Source organism: Narcine bancroftii, chromosome 5, assembly GCF_036971445.1.
Source record: "Narcine bancroftii isolate sNarBan1 chromosome 5, sNarBan1.hap1, whole genome shotgun sequence".
NCBI lineage: Eukaryota > Metazoa > Chordata > Chondrichthyes > Torpediniformes > Narcinidae > Narcine > Narcine bancroftii.
Window position 1 is genome coordinate 26,345,108 of NC_091473.1, and position 14,217 is coordinate 26,359,324.

At 40.3% G+C, this 14,217-nt stretch overlaps 1 protein-coding gene and 1 long non-coding RNA gene across 30 annotated transcripts in view; one reads left to right on the forward strand and one right to left on the reverse strand.

Annotated features, from left to right (window-relative positions):
• Positions 1-14,217, forward strand: part of LOC138763207 (contactin-4-like) — a 2,221,540-nt gene that overhangs the window by 723,855 nt on the left and 1,483,468 nt on the right. The gene's annotated exons all lie outside the window — the stretch shown is intronic.
• The window catches only part of LOC138763210 (uncharacterized), a 139,626-nt gene that overhangs the window by 40,178 nt on the left and 85,231 nt on the right, over positions 1-14,217 (reverse strand). The window contains exons 3-4 of one of the 2 annotated variants that reach the window (XR_011357397.1): positions 9,109-9,171; positions 8,512-8,650 (exon numbers count right to left, since the gene is read on the reverse strand). The exons of the other annotated variant lie outside the window; for it this stretch is intronic. This is a non-coding gene — a long non-coding RNA (uncharacterized lncRNA). The remainder of the gene's footprint in view (positions 1-8,511; positions 8,651-9,108; positions 9,172-14,217) is intronic. 2 annotated transcript variants of the gene reach the window in all.

The following is a 14,217-nucleotide window of genomic DNA, read 5'->3' on the forward strand; positions in this document are numbered from 1 at the left end:
AAGGCCCTTATTCGTTAAACCTAGTTATGACCAAAATGTGTACAATGCATATATACTTCAGTACCTAACTCTCAGTGAAGGCAGACATTGATAATAAAATTCACCACTACTTTCAATGAGACAGCCTAAGTATTTAACAGTCTGAAGATCATTATTCTTGTTCTATAAAGCAGCTGTGGACCCAGTCACCCTGTTAGCTTATTGAGACGTGGATTGCCTGAGGTTTCTCACAACATGCGAAAGATATCATTACCAATATTACTTCTGAAAATCCTCTAAATTCATTGGAAGATTAATCAAACTAGCCTTGATGTTCTTCCCCAGGCCTCCATTCCCAAATTTGAGACACTGGTTGCACTCAGTTGACACCATTGGCAGGTCACAGCATTCATGTGCCTGATACCAGACTTATAAATCACATCCTTTATTCCAGGGTCTGTTACTGGAAGAGATTACCAAGCAGACAAGGAAAGATTCAAGGATCCTCTCAAAGTTTTCTAACTGATCTTTGGAAAGCACTGACCTGTGATTACTCAAAGAAGGCAGAGTATCTGAATTTGGTTTTAACAATCTTCGATTGGAAGCATGCAAAATCCCTACAAGAACAGCACCCCAAAATGAGCTCATCATACATCTCCTGCCCCATTTGTGAGAGAGAATTTGTGGTTCCCTCATTGACCTTGGTAATCACGCTAGATGCCGCAAACTCAGAGTGGAAGTAAATCATCCTTGATCCTGAGAGAATGACCAACGAGGATTATAGATATACAAGTGCTCTTCAAGCAAAAGGAAAATTCTGCTCGTGGTTCAGATCATTTAATAAATTACTTGTGGATTTCTAACCTAGTCATTTATGTCCTCATTGAATTTGTGAAGACATGTATTTATATATATGTATAAAATATATTTATATATATGTATAAAACAAATCAAGACTCAATGCCATATGAGGCACAAGTGAAAGGGTGTGTTAAATGGAGACTCCATTTTTTAATAAGCTTGAGGTACTGTTGGGAAATGAAAATCCCATCCCTTGTCATTTTGTTTTAACTTGTATTATTCAATGTGGATTTGGTGCTTAAACACCTTGGAATGTACTGGACATATTTCAAGGATTAGGAAATCACATATCTAGAAATTAGTGGCACTGCCAAAGCTATGGTAATACCAGTGATGCTGTTGATGCAATCTCTGGAGAGCAAGGAGCAGAGACACAGCGCTTTTCCCCCCAATCATAATAATGATGGTTCCATGCAGCTTTTAAGCAGACTGTTTTTAACATTTTTAAAAACTATTTTGACCTTGCTTGTAGTAAGTACAAAGGTAAATCTAGTATTTACTCCATTATGGTTACACCCCAATCCCACCCAACTCCCACCACCCAAGAAAATACCCTAAAGAAAAATATGTGAATATAAAAAAAACAAGAAAAATATAAAAGAAAGAAAATAAAAGCAGTAATTTTTCTTTGGAGAGGATCAGTGCAAGTCCTGAGGTCCAGGAGAAACAGAACTAAAGATTTACATCTGAGATGTGTAAATATGGACACCAAATTTGTAAAAGTATGTTGCACTTATTACTTACATTTTTGGTAATCTTGTCAAGGGGAATTTTCTGGCCACTGCTAATGTAATTTTAACAAATTCTATTTGATGTTTGGACAGTTTCAGTTTAGGTCTTATCCCTATAATATTCCCCAGTAAAAAATAATTCTGGGTTTTGTGGAAATTAAATTCCTATAATCTGCTCTAAGAAATTTCCTAAATCTACCCAATCAGGTCTTGCTTTAGGACATGACCAAGTTGAATGTAGAAAGGTTCCTTCCTCCTCACCATTTCCAAAACATCAGTCTGATAAGTTTGATTTTAATTTATTTAGTTTCTGTGGCATGAGATATAATTAATGCAAAAAAAAATTGTACTTAGATTTATCATGTTAGTCATACAATCCCAACAGAATTCAGACCAATTTTGCTTGCCAATTCTTACATTTAATTCTGATTCCCAACTCTGCCTGGACTTATGAACTCCTTGTTTGGGGGAGTTCCCATGTGAAGTAAGAGATACATTGCAGAAGTAAATTTCTTTATATTTCCCTTTAGAATCAGTATCTCCACATCAATACAGATTGATAAAAACATTGTTGGGCCCAATTTGTCCCTTAGATAAACTCTTATTTAAAAATAGCTGAAGATTGTACTAAGAATTCCATACTTATTTTTTAATGGTTCAAATAACATCAGTTGCTCCCACTCATAACAATCTTCGATATATCTGATTCCTTTACAAGACCAAATTTCAAAAATTTGGTTACCCGTTGTACAGGATATAAGCCTGTTATGAGTCAAAGGGGTTTGGGAAGAAAAGATCTCTCCCCCTGTTTGTTCCGATATCACTATTTATTTTATACCAGGTATTGATTAAATGTTTTTGCAAAGGGGTTTCTTTCTCACCTGTTACTAATTTCACATCCTATTTATACTCTACCATTCTCTCTCCTATTTTACTCAATTCTATTTTCACCCATGCAGGTTTATTACCTTCCTCAAAAAAATAAAGTAAGCAATCTCATCTGAGCCACTCAACAGTAATTTTTAAATTTGGGGAGTTGTCAACCTCCCAGTTTGAATTTCCAGGTTAATTTTTTTATGGAGGCTTTTGACATCTTACCCTTCCAAAAAAAAAAAAATTCTGGCATATTTATTTAACTTCTGAAGGAACTTCTGAAATAATGGTATGGACAGTGTTTGAAAGTGATAATGTATTCATTTTAATACAATTGATTCTTCCTACTAATGTTATAGGTAGGGCTGTCTATCTGTTCAGATCTTATTAAGTAAAGATAAAGAATTCAATTTGTATCATTTTTAAAAGTTATTACCAAAGTATTTTATCCCATTTACTGTCCATTTAAATGAGGTATCTCTTTGACAATGAGTATAATCTCCTCCTGTTAGAGGGATAATTTACTCTTATCCCAATTTATTATATAACCCAAAACTTTACCATCATCTTCCAGTTTTGAGTACAGTTTCTGTAGCAAAGTTGATGGTTCTGTCAAATATATCAATAGGTCAGGAGCAAATAAATTAATCTTGTATTCATCCTGATTGACCCTAAATCCCTTAATGTTTGGATCTAGATAGATTGCTTCTGAAAGTGGTTCTATAGTTAAAATGAATAGACCTGGAGATAGCAGACATCCTTGTTTTCCAGATCTTGTCAACTGGAATGATGTAGATATTTGTCCATTAGTCACCTCTTTGGTTTTAGGCTCTTTGAAAAATTCCTTAATCTGATTTTTAAATAATTTGACCTAGTCTAAATCTTTCCAGCACTTTAAATAAAAAAATCCCACTCCTGTCCATCGAATGCTTTCTCTGCCTATAATGCCACAGCAAGTCTGATCTGTTTTTAGCATCTTGAAACCACAGAGATCTGCGTCCAAGAAGGTGGTGCCCATCCTTGGCAGCAGACAACGGGTGTTTGTGGACTCTAGGTGATCAGCAGACCACCACAAGGCAATAGAGTGGGGTCTCTTGGATCCTGCACCACTGTTCAAAGTTCAGGTTTATCGACAGGATACATACATGAATCACATACCACCCTGAGATTCTTTCACCTGCAGATCAGGCAGAATTTCTACTTATCGGGAGTATGAAGTACATTCAAGGTAAAAGATATACTGCATACACAAAAGAGACAAATGTAAACCAAGTAAAATATAAATAAACTGTGCAATATTTAAAAATAAATGATGTGCAAAGTCAGAGCCCCAAAATCTCTGACTCGATTCTTAACGGGTCTGATAATAGAGGGGAAACTGGTCCTGAACCTGCTGTTGGGAGTCTTGTGACATCTATACCTCTTTCCTGATGGCAGCAGTGAGAATAGAGCATGTCTTGGGTGGTGCGGATCATTGATGTTTGCTGCTGCTCTCTAACGACAGTGTTTCACACAGGTTTTCTCTATAATGGGGGAGTTTTGGCTGTCCACCACCTTTGTCAGGGCTTTCTGCACGGAGGTATTGGTGCACCCATACAGACTGGAAGGCAGCCAATCAGTGCTCATTTCATTATACATCTGTGGAAGTTTTTGAAGATTTCCAGTGTCATACTGAGCCATCACAAACTCTTGAGGTGGTAGAGGCACTGACCTGCTTTCTTAATGATGATATGTGTCCAGGAAAGGTTCTTCGAGATAGTGATATTGCAGCAATTTAAATTTGCTCACCCTCTCCACCTCTGATCCCTCAATGATCACTTTACATCTCTGACTTTCCCTCCCTGAAATCTACAATCAGCTCCCAGGTTTTAGTGACATTGAGTGAGAGGTTGTTGTTAGAACACCATTCAGCCAAGTGTCCAATTTCCATCCTTAATATTGACCATTCAGCCCTTCATATTCAGGCCATGATGGTGGGATCATCAGCAAATTTGTAAATGGTGGTGTTGTCATACTGAACATGCAGTTATAGGAAAGCAAGTAGAACAGGGGGCTAAATATGCAGCCCTATGTTGCTACTGATGGAGAGTGTGGAGATGCTCTTGCCAATCCACTCTGATTTGGATCTGGAGGTGAGGGAATACCAGGATCTGATTACACAGTGGGTATTGAGGCCCAGGTCTTGGAGTTTGCTGATCAATTTTGAAGGGATGATGGTGTTGAATGCTGAACTGTAGTCAGTGAAGGGAACCCTGATATATGCATCTTTGCTGTCCAGGTTTTTGTGTAGAGCCAGTGAGATGGCATCTGCCATAGATTTGCTGCTACAGTAGGCAAATTTGAATTGATCCATGTTGTTGCTCAGACAGGAGTTTAAATGCTTCAACACTAGCCTTTGCTGTGGAAGTAAGTGCCATTGGTCGGTAGTTCCTTTGTCCTCATCACACACTTCTTGGACATTGGTACAATTGAGGCCATTTTAAAATAAATGGGTCATACCTGCTGTTGGAGTGATTTTTTTTTTCATTTTAGATATACATCACAGTAACAGACCCTTTCAGCCCATGAGCCAGTGCTTCCCAATTGACATACAACCATGGTACACTTTGAACAGTGGAAGTAAACCACAGCCCTCCACACAGGCATGGGGAGAATGTATACACTTCTTACACAGAGAGGGAAAGGGAGAAAACAAACAGGTGAGGTGGAGGAAGATGCTCCTTGTGATGGGATCTGACAACTAAAGGTGAGAATGATGGTCGAGAGAGGCCGGATAATTGTGTGTGTGGTTGAGGGGGGGGGGGGGTGGTGGTTGACGAGAGAGTGGAAGAATCCATTAAGCAGATGGGAGTGGAAGACAGATAAGAGAATGGGAGGTACGTTTGTTGGAGATTGTTGGGAAGGGGAACAAAATTGTGGGAGGGGAAGAACAAAAAGGGCACAGAAGAAGAGAGAAGCGACTCATTCCTGGAGATTTAAAAATCCGATGTTCATGCTATTGGGCTATAGACTGTCCAGATGAAACTTAATATATTGTTCCTCTAGTTTCTCAATGTGCTTCCTCTTTCCTCTTCTATACCCCAGGAATACACTTCGGGAGGTTTTTAGATCCAGCAAGTGAAGGTGTGTGATATATTTCAAGATGGAATGGTATGTGACTCGATGGGAAAAGTTTTCTTGTCCTCCTCAGTGGTAGAAGCTACAGGTTTGGGAAGTGGTGGGGTTGCTTGAGTGAAGAAGTACTATGTTTTTTTTTGTATCAGTTACACATTGCAGCCAAAATGTGAAAGCAATGTTGGGAAAGAGTGTGAGGATCAGCAGATGGTCTGACAAACAAGAAGTCTGCTATGTCCTGAACAGATTTAAGCCTCCTTTGAGCTGTTGAAGCTTCTCTTCACCAGAAAGAATTCCATCACGCTAATGTTGTGCTTTGCTTGAGGAGAAAGAAATCTTCTGCTGTTACAGCAGTTATCTCTCTCAAGTTCTGCGATTACTGGATATCAGGAGGTTGATCATTTGTTAACATAGAACATCGAACATTACAGTACAGCACAGGCCTGCATCCCTATAATGTTCTGCCGACTGATAGAAAGCTCCTCAAAAAAAATGAAACCTTCCCTACCTCATCACACTCTATTTTTCTTTCATCATGTCAGTCTTTTAAATATCCAGATTATACCAGGCTGTGCTACCACCCTGGCAATGCATTACTCTCTGTAAAAAAAAAAACAAATCTTACTCCTGATGTCTTCCTTAAACTTTGCTCCTCTCACGTTGTACGGATGTCCTCTGTTATTCTGGTCCAGGGAAAAGGTGTTGGCTATCCACCATATCTATGCCTCTCATAATCTTGTAGACATCTATCAGGTCAGCTACCATTCTTATTTGTTCTAAAGAGAAAGGCCTGAGCTTCCTAAAGTTGTCTCAAAACCCACATTCTCCAATTGAAGCAACCTCCTGGTAAATCTCCTCAGCACCGTCTCCAGAGTTTCCATGTCCTTCCTGTAATGAGGCGACCAGAACTGAACACAATATTCCAAGTGTAACACCCTAGGACTTTCTTTAATCCTACATGCCAAGGTCTTCTCATGCTCCCTCTCCTAAGTCTTTTCTTAACTTTCTTCCTGCCTGCCATGTTATTCCCCTGAGCCCTTCCTGAATTTTGCTTCCTTAATCTTATGTATGCTTCCTTCCTCTTAACAAGCTATATGATCTGTTTTGTCAGCCATGGTCCATTTAACCTGTGAATGTTTCCTTGTCTCAATGGGGCAAACTTATTCAGAACCTTATCAAGTGATCACAAAACATCTACCACATTTCTTCTGTGTTTTTCCCTTGGAACATCTGTTCTCAATTTTCTCTTTCTCTAGTGCAGCCTAATACTATTGTAATTATCCCTTCCCCAATTAAACACTTCACCATTTTGCCTAATCCTACCCTGAAGGTCAGGGGGTTGTGGTCACTTTCACCAAAATGCTCCCCTACTGAGAGGTCTGTCACCTAACCAGGTTCATTACCCAGTACGAGATCCAATATGGCCTCTCCTCAATTCTGCTGGTGCATCTGCAATGTCAGGAATCCTTCTTGGATACCTGACAAATTTTGTCCCACCTATCCCTCTTGCAGGTTGGAGTGCCAGTCAATATTTGGGAAGTTGTAGTCTCCAACAACAACCCTGCTATTTCTGCGCCAGTACAAAGTCTGTCTATTTATATTCTTCAGTGTACGAAGGGCTATTTGGGATCTGTAGACTACTCCCAATACAGTGATCTCTCCCTTCCTGTATTTGACTTCCACCCACACTGACACAGTGGATAATCCCTCCACAACATTCCTTGTTTCTTCAACTGTGTGTACTATCTTTGATTAATAATGCTACTCCACCCCACACCCCCCTCTGTTTCCTCCCATCCTAACCCTTTTAAAACATCTAAACCACACTACCTGCACCAGTCAATCCTGTCCTTGCCAAGTGTCTGTTACAGTCATAATATCATAATTCCATGTATTGATCCTTGATCTGAGTTCATCTCCATTATTTCTCATACTATTTGTATTGAAATAAACACATATCAAACCCCCCAACTGATGACATTTTCTGCTTCGCCCACTGCCAGTCTTTCAAACTCGCATTGCATCAACCTGAGTGACACAGGTAGTAATTCCAAGATTATCACCTTGTTTTTATTTGGCTTCCTTCCTAACTCCCTCCTCAGGACCTCTTCCCTTTTCTTATCGATGTAATTGACACCGCCAAGGACCAAGGCATCTGGCGGCTCATCCTAGTTGAGAATGCTGTGTACTTGATCAGAGACATCTCTGATCCTGGCACCTGGGAGTCTCAATCTTGTCCACAGAATCTCCTATCTGTCCCCCTATCAAATCCCCAATCACTATGACTCTCCTCTTCTTCCTTCCCTACTGAGATGAAAGCCCAGACTTTGTGCCAGAGACCTGATCACCATAACTTGACGCTGGTTGATTGCTTCCTCCAATAGTATCCAAAGCAGTATACTATTTTTTTTGTCAGGGAAATGGCCACAGTGGTGCTCTGCACTAATTGTCTGCTCCCTGTCCCTCTCCTATCAGTCACCCAGTTACTTGCCTCTTGGGTGTGACTGTTTCCTTGTAGTTTCTGTCTCTCACCCCACTCTGCCTCCCGAATGATCTGGAATTCATCCAGCACCAATTCCCTAAAGTGCTCTGTCAAAGAATACATCCATTTGTTGCTTGCTCAATCACTATGGAAACTGCTGTAAACTTCCAGTTACAAATGAACAGTCCATCATAGAAAAGAAACGATAGACAATAAACTGAATTGTTAGGAAATGACTATAATAGAATCTCCAAAATTTTCATATTCCCTTATGAACTTTTTCATTGAAATAAAAAGTGTCCCTGAAACAGTAAAGGATTTCGCACCAGTGAAATTAAATGCCAATGTTTGGGGGGAAAAACAAGTTCTGGGATTTGATGATGAGCAACTGAATTTGACTGCTAGTTTTGGATTCATCAATAAATTTTCAGTCATCCATGTGCTTCCATTTACTCCCTGTTCTCCACTTACCCATGTTACTTTAAATGTGGGATGTGTTGGGATGTCATTCATCATGGGATGTGTGGAATGTAATCAGAAGTTCAATCAACTTTACATTTTGATGATGTCCATTCACAGCAAGATATTCTTCCAAATGTATTTCTATCTCCTAAAAATAGGCACCAATAAGCAAACTTCAAGGTGAAAAGTTAGGGTCCAATGAAAGCACTAAGCTATCAATTAAGTTTTCATTTTTGAGTCAGAAGGTTAAAGCTCAGGATAGCAGATCATTGTTCATGCAAGCATATCAATTATTCAGGTATTTATGTGACATATTCATTCTTTGAAAATGCCATCAAAGGAACAAGTTACAGAGCAGATCTGAGGCAATAAGGTAAAAAGAATGCTTGAATCATTTAAGTTAAGCACTAAAAGAATCATTTCCAACTGTGCTGAAAAGCTTCATCTTTATTTCCCGGACCTCATTTGAATCATCATTATTGCCAAAAATTGTTTATCCTAGGGATGGAACCATAATAACAAACTAAAATGTGTTTAGGAGCAGAGATTGATAGATTGCATGAACAAGTAAGAAAATTCAGGCATAGTGTAATCAAGCAGACAGACCTTTAATTATCCTAACATTTCTCAGTGTTCAAAACTGACATCACTCAGCAAGTTAGCCAACATCTGTGAAGAGAAAACAGAATTTGTGTTTCACTTCAATGAGCTTTCAAACCAACTGGTGCAAAAGGTACATGCTCATAATTAAATTGCCTTGGAGTTTTATTACACATTACAAAATTGAAAATCAGCATTAAGCTGTCTCAAATCTGGCTGCATGCAACATTTCTGGAGATTAGACTTGGCCCATTTGAGTGGGCATGGATAGTGTAGCAGTTAGCACAACACTATTAACAGTGTCAGTAACCTAGGTTCGAATCCAACACTGTCTGTAAGGAGTTTGTATGTTTTCCCTGTGATGTGTGTGGGTTTTCTCATGGTGATCCAGTTTCTTCCCATACTCCAATACGGATGAGTTTTGGGAGATTATTTGGGTGCAATTGGGCAGAAAGTGTTTCATGGACTGGGAGGGCCTTCTACTATACTGAATTACTTTTAAAAAATTGTGATCTCATCATTGTATTAAATTGGAGTATTTCCTGAAGCAAGGAACTTAATTTCTGCTTTGGAGATATTTGTCCTATCTGAGATGAGCTTGTTTTCAATGCATTTCACTGATTGATTTACAGAGCCACCCACAATTGATGCATACTTCTGTCATCCATACCGACACACAGTAGGGCAGGCAAGCAATTGGAATGCCTATGTTATTAACACAGCAACTCTTTCTGAGGTGCAATGCCATATCTACACATTGCCTCCTATTTCATATTGGTTGCACTGGCTATGCTGCTCAATCTTGAGCTGCAGAACAGTCTTTGAAGAATAGATAGTTCAAGTTTAGTATCATCCGAATGTACAAGTACAACCCAACAAAATACAATTCTCTGGACCTCAGTTCAAAAACATGCAAACACACATCCAGACAAAATCCACATACAGGCAAATGACACATGTGCAGTTACTAAATATTGTTTAATGAATAGATGAGTCTCAGAGGCTTTGTATGAGAAGGTCATTTTGCAGTCTCACTGCCAGTGGGAAGAAGCTGTTTCTCAACTTGGTGGTTTTGGCTCTGATCCTCCTGTATCTCTTTCCCAATAAGAATATGCTGTGTGTGGGGTAGAAGGGGACGTCAACAATTTTGCACGCCCTCTTCAGTCAATGATCCAGGTAGCTCACATTAATGGCGGGGGGAGGGAGACTTCAATGATCCTCCCTTCTGCTCTTACTGTCCTGTGAATTGACCTTCGATCCAATGATTCAATGCTCTGTACCAAACTGTGATGCGGCTAGCCAGGACACTCTCGATAGAGCTCCTACATGAAGTTTACACAATGATGGCCAGTAGCCATGCCTTCTTGGGAAGTGCAGGCACTTTGTGCCTTCCTAACAAGTGAGGAGATACTGAGTGATCCCGATAGGTCAATATGGTTAGGGCTGGTGCTCTTCACTCTCCCCGACTGAGCTATTAATGTAAAGCAGTGGATGGTTGTCCCTGGTGCTCCTGAAGTCCACAATCATCTTCTTTGTCTTGTCTACCTAAAGACTCAGTTTGATACTATCAGCTGGATCTGGCATTACAGACATGGGTCAGTGGCATGAACAGGAAAAGGCAGAGCCTTGAGGCGTGCCAGTGCTCAGTGTGATGGTTTTCAACATTCTAGTATTGACCCAGACAGACTGTGGACTTTCTATTAGGAAGTCCACAATCCATTTACAGAAAGGATGTTGAGTCACATCGTGCACATCTTCTCCACCAACATGTGGGAAATGATTGTAATAAATGTTGAGATGAAGTTGAGGAACAGCAGCCTTGTGTCTGAACCATAGTTCTCCAGATCAGCCAGGATGGAGTGGAGGTACAAGGCTATAGCATCATCAATAGGACAAATTTGAAATGGATCCAGTGTCTCTGAAAGGTGTACATTGATGCATTCCGTTAGCAGATACATGAAGCATTTCATAATGGTGGAGGTCAGTGATTTTTGAGGCCTGTTACTGTTGTACTCGTTGTTATTGGGATAATGTAGTTGTCTTGAACTCAAGGGAGACAATGGACTCCTGCAGTGATGTACAGAAGATGCCTTTAAGGACCTCAGTCAGTTGGCCTTCACACCCCTTTGGTACCCGACCAGATACATTGTCTGGTCCTGCTGCCTTGTGTGGGTTCATCTTGGATAGGGCTCTCTTCACCTTGGCCAGAGCTCATTCATCAGGGGCACATAGAGCTTTATTCAGCATCAGCCTGTTCTTATCGTCGAACCATTCGTAGGTGTTCAGTTTGTCCGGAAAATGGGTGGCGTCATCTTTAACTCATAAAGTCGCTGTGTGATCTATAATGTTCTTGATCCCTTGCCACATGCACCTTGTGTCGCTGGTGTTGCTCAGCTGTCTATGGATTTTCTGTGCGTACCCATGCTTTGCCTTCCTTATTGTCCTGGCTGATGTTAGTGCCATCCTGTTCTCTTGTCTGAATGGAGCATCTGAGTTCTGAGAAGTGCCAGGACTCCTGCATCCCATGAATTCCAGTTAGTACTGGTTGTAACGCATTTGATCTCAGTGATATCCTCAGTTCATTAGGTGATGTAGTCAGTCACTGAGCTCTTGTGCTCCTACTCTCTGAAACAGATCCTGTCCATGGTCTCAAAGCAGTCCTGTAATGCTGCTGTGGATCACACCCTTCACCAACTCCCCTCCCTCCTCCCCACCCACCATGTCCTGGTCATCTCACTGTGAACCTGAACAACTGTTGATGGAACAGATGTAAAGAAGGTCTGATGTGCAGAGCAGGCAACCATGGTCTTCTAGATCATTGAAGTTCTCCTGAGGATTTTAAGGTAATGAACGATACCTTCTGTAAACAGAGCAATTGTCACACATTTGACACAATGACCCTGAACCTGGACACTTGTGGAAGTTTACAATGAAGGGCTTAGATGAAGTGAATGGTCAGACTCTTTTGCCCAGTCTATGGAGAGGATAGATTTAACATGAGAGAGGAAAGAGAAGTGATATGAGGGACAAGTTTTTCCACGCAGAAGACAGTGCATGAATGGAATAAGGTTCCTGATGAAGCTGGAGAGAAGAGTACAATTACAAGACCGAGAAATTTTGACAGGGTCACAAATAAGGGAAGGTTTGGTAGATATGGGCCAAATGCAGATGTACATGACTTGCTCGAATTGGGAAATTGTCAAGTATGGACAAGTTGGCCAAAGGGCTCATAGACATAGTGAACAGCTCTATGATCTCCTTGCCCTTTATTGTATTCTCATGCAATTTTGAGATATTGCTGGCTGATCTTACTCTGCACCAACTTGGCAAGATACATGACACTAGATTACTTCCCGAAGCCTAAAGCTTGCATGTATTAAAAATCTGCAGTAAACTTGCACAAATCAAATGATGACACTTGGCCATTTATTTGTCTGGATATTCCCATTGTGAGGTGATCAAGCAACAAGGCTTCAATGAAACCTCTTCGAGCTATAAGAGAAGCTTTTGGCTCAATGTCAGCCAGTCCCCACAGTTCATAGTTATTGGGAGATGCAGCAGTCATGTGTTCTTGAGCACTTCTCATCATCCAAAGATGAACTGGAACTTTCACGTGGATTCATCAAGGATCCTCACAGACAAGTGCACTGAGGGTGATGACAGCAATTTGTTGTTTTTGATGAAGCCTGGAAAACTAATTCTGCAGCTACCCTGTTAATAGACTAGTTCTTGAGATTAAGCTTTGCGTCCAGAGCATTCTCTTGCCAGAGAACTATGATAGATTTTATGATACTGGGGTAAAACACAGGATTCTGTTGATATCGTGGTTAAGTGAAGAAACACACAAATGCTGGAGAAACTCAGCCGGTCAAACACTGCCTTTATGTCACAAAGGTGACATCACCACTGTTTCTGGCTTGAGCCCTTCATCAAGGTGTGGGGGAACTTAAGAGATGTCCTGATCTTCACCTTTGCGACATAAAGGCACTGTTTGACCTGGTGAATTTCTCCAGCATTTGTGTATTTCTTCGATTTTGTGATATCAGTCACTTCTCTTTTGGGGGGATCGAGGCATTGCTAAAAAGAGTAGCATTTACTGCCCAACTCTGATTATCTTTAAACTTAATCACTTGCTGTTTATTTCAGAAGATATTTAAAATTTAGCCACATAAATTATACTTTGGTCAGACTGCATAAGGATGGGATATTTCTTCCAGTCAAGGTGGACAGGGTTGTAAAGAGAGCTTTTGACATGTATGCCTTCATAAAACAAAGTATTGCGTACAGGAGCTGGGATGTAATGATAAAGTTGTATAAGATATTGGTGAGGCCAAATTTGGAGTATTGTGTGCAGTTTTGGTCACTAACTACAGGAAAGATATCAATAAAATAGGAAGAGTGCAAAGAAGATTTACTAGTATGTTGCCTGGACTTCAGGAATTCAGTCACAGGGAAAGGTTAAACGGGTTAGGATTTTATTCGCTGGAGCATAGAAGAATGAGGGGAAATTTGATTGAGATATTTAAAATTGAGGGGAATAGACAGAGTAAATGTAGATAGGCTTTTTCCACTGAGGGTAGGTGAGATACAAACCAGAGGGTTTCACCTAAGGGTGAAAGGGGAAAGGTTTAGGAGGAACATGAGGCAGGGAGCGTGGAACAAGCTTCCAGCTGAAGTGGTAAATATGGGCTCAATTTTAACATTTAAGAATTGGGACAGGTACATGGATGGGAGGGATATAGACTGGGTGCAGGTCAGTGGGAGTAGGAAAAAAAAATGATTTGGCACAGACGAGAGAGGCTGAGGTGGCCTGTTTCTGTGTTGTAATTGTTCTATGGTTCAAGGACATTAGTGAACCAAGCACATTTTTACTGCAAAACGCAAAAACTGCAGATACTGCAATCTTAAGATGGAGTCTGATATTTTCTGGTTATGATTGCTCATGTTCAGTTTTCATTTTAAACTTCAGATTGCCAAACTAATTTTATTCCACAGCTGCCTTTATGGGATTAAAACTCAGATCCCAGGATTGTTAGACCATATCCATTAATAGCACTCTGCGATTCAAACAAATGTTGCAGAACAAAAATACAGTGCTGTATGGGACAGATTAAT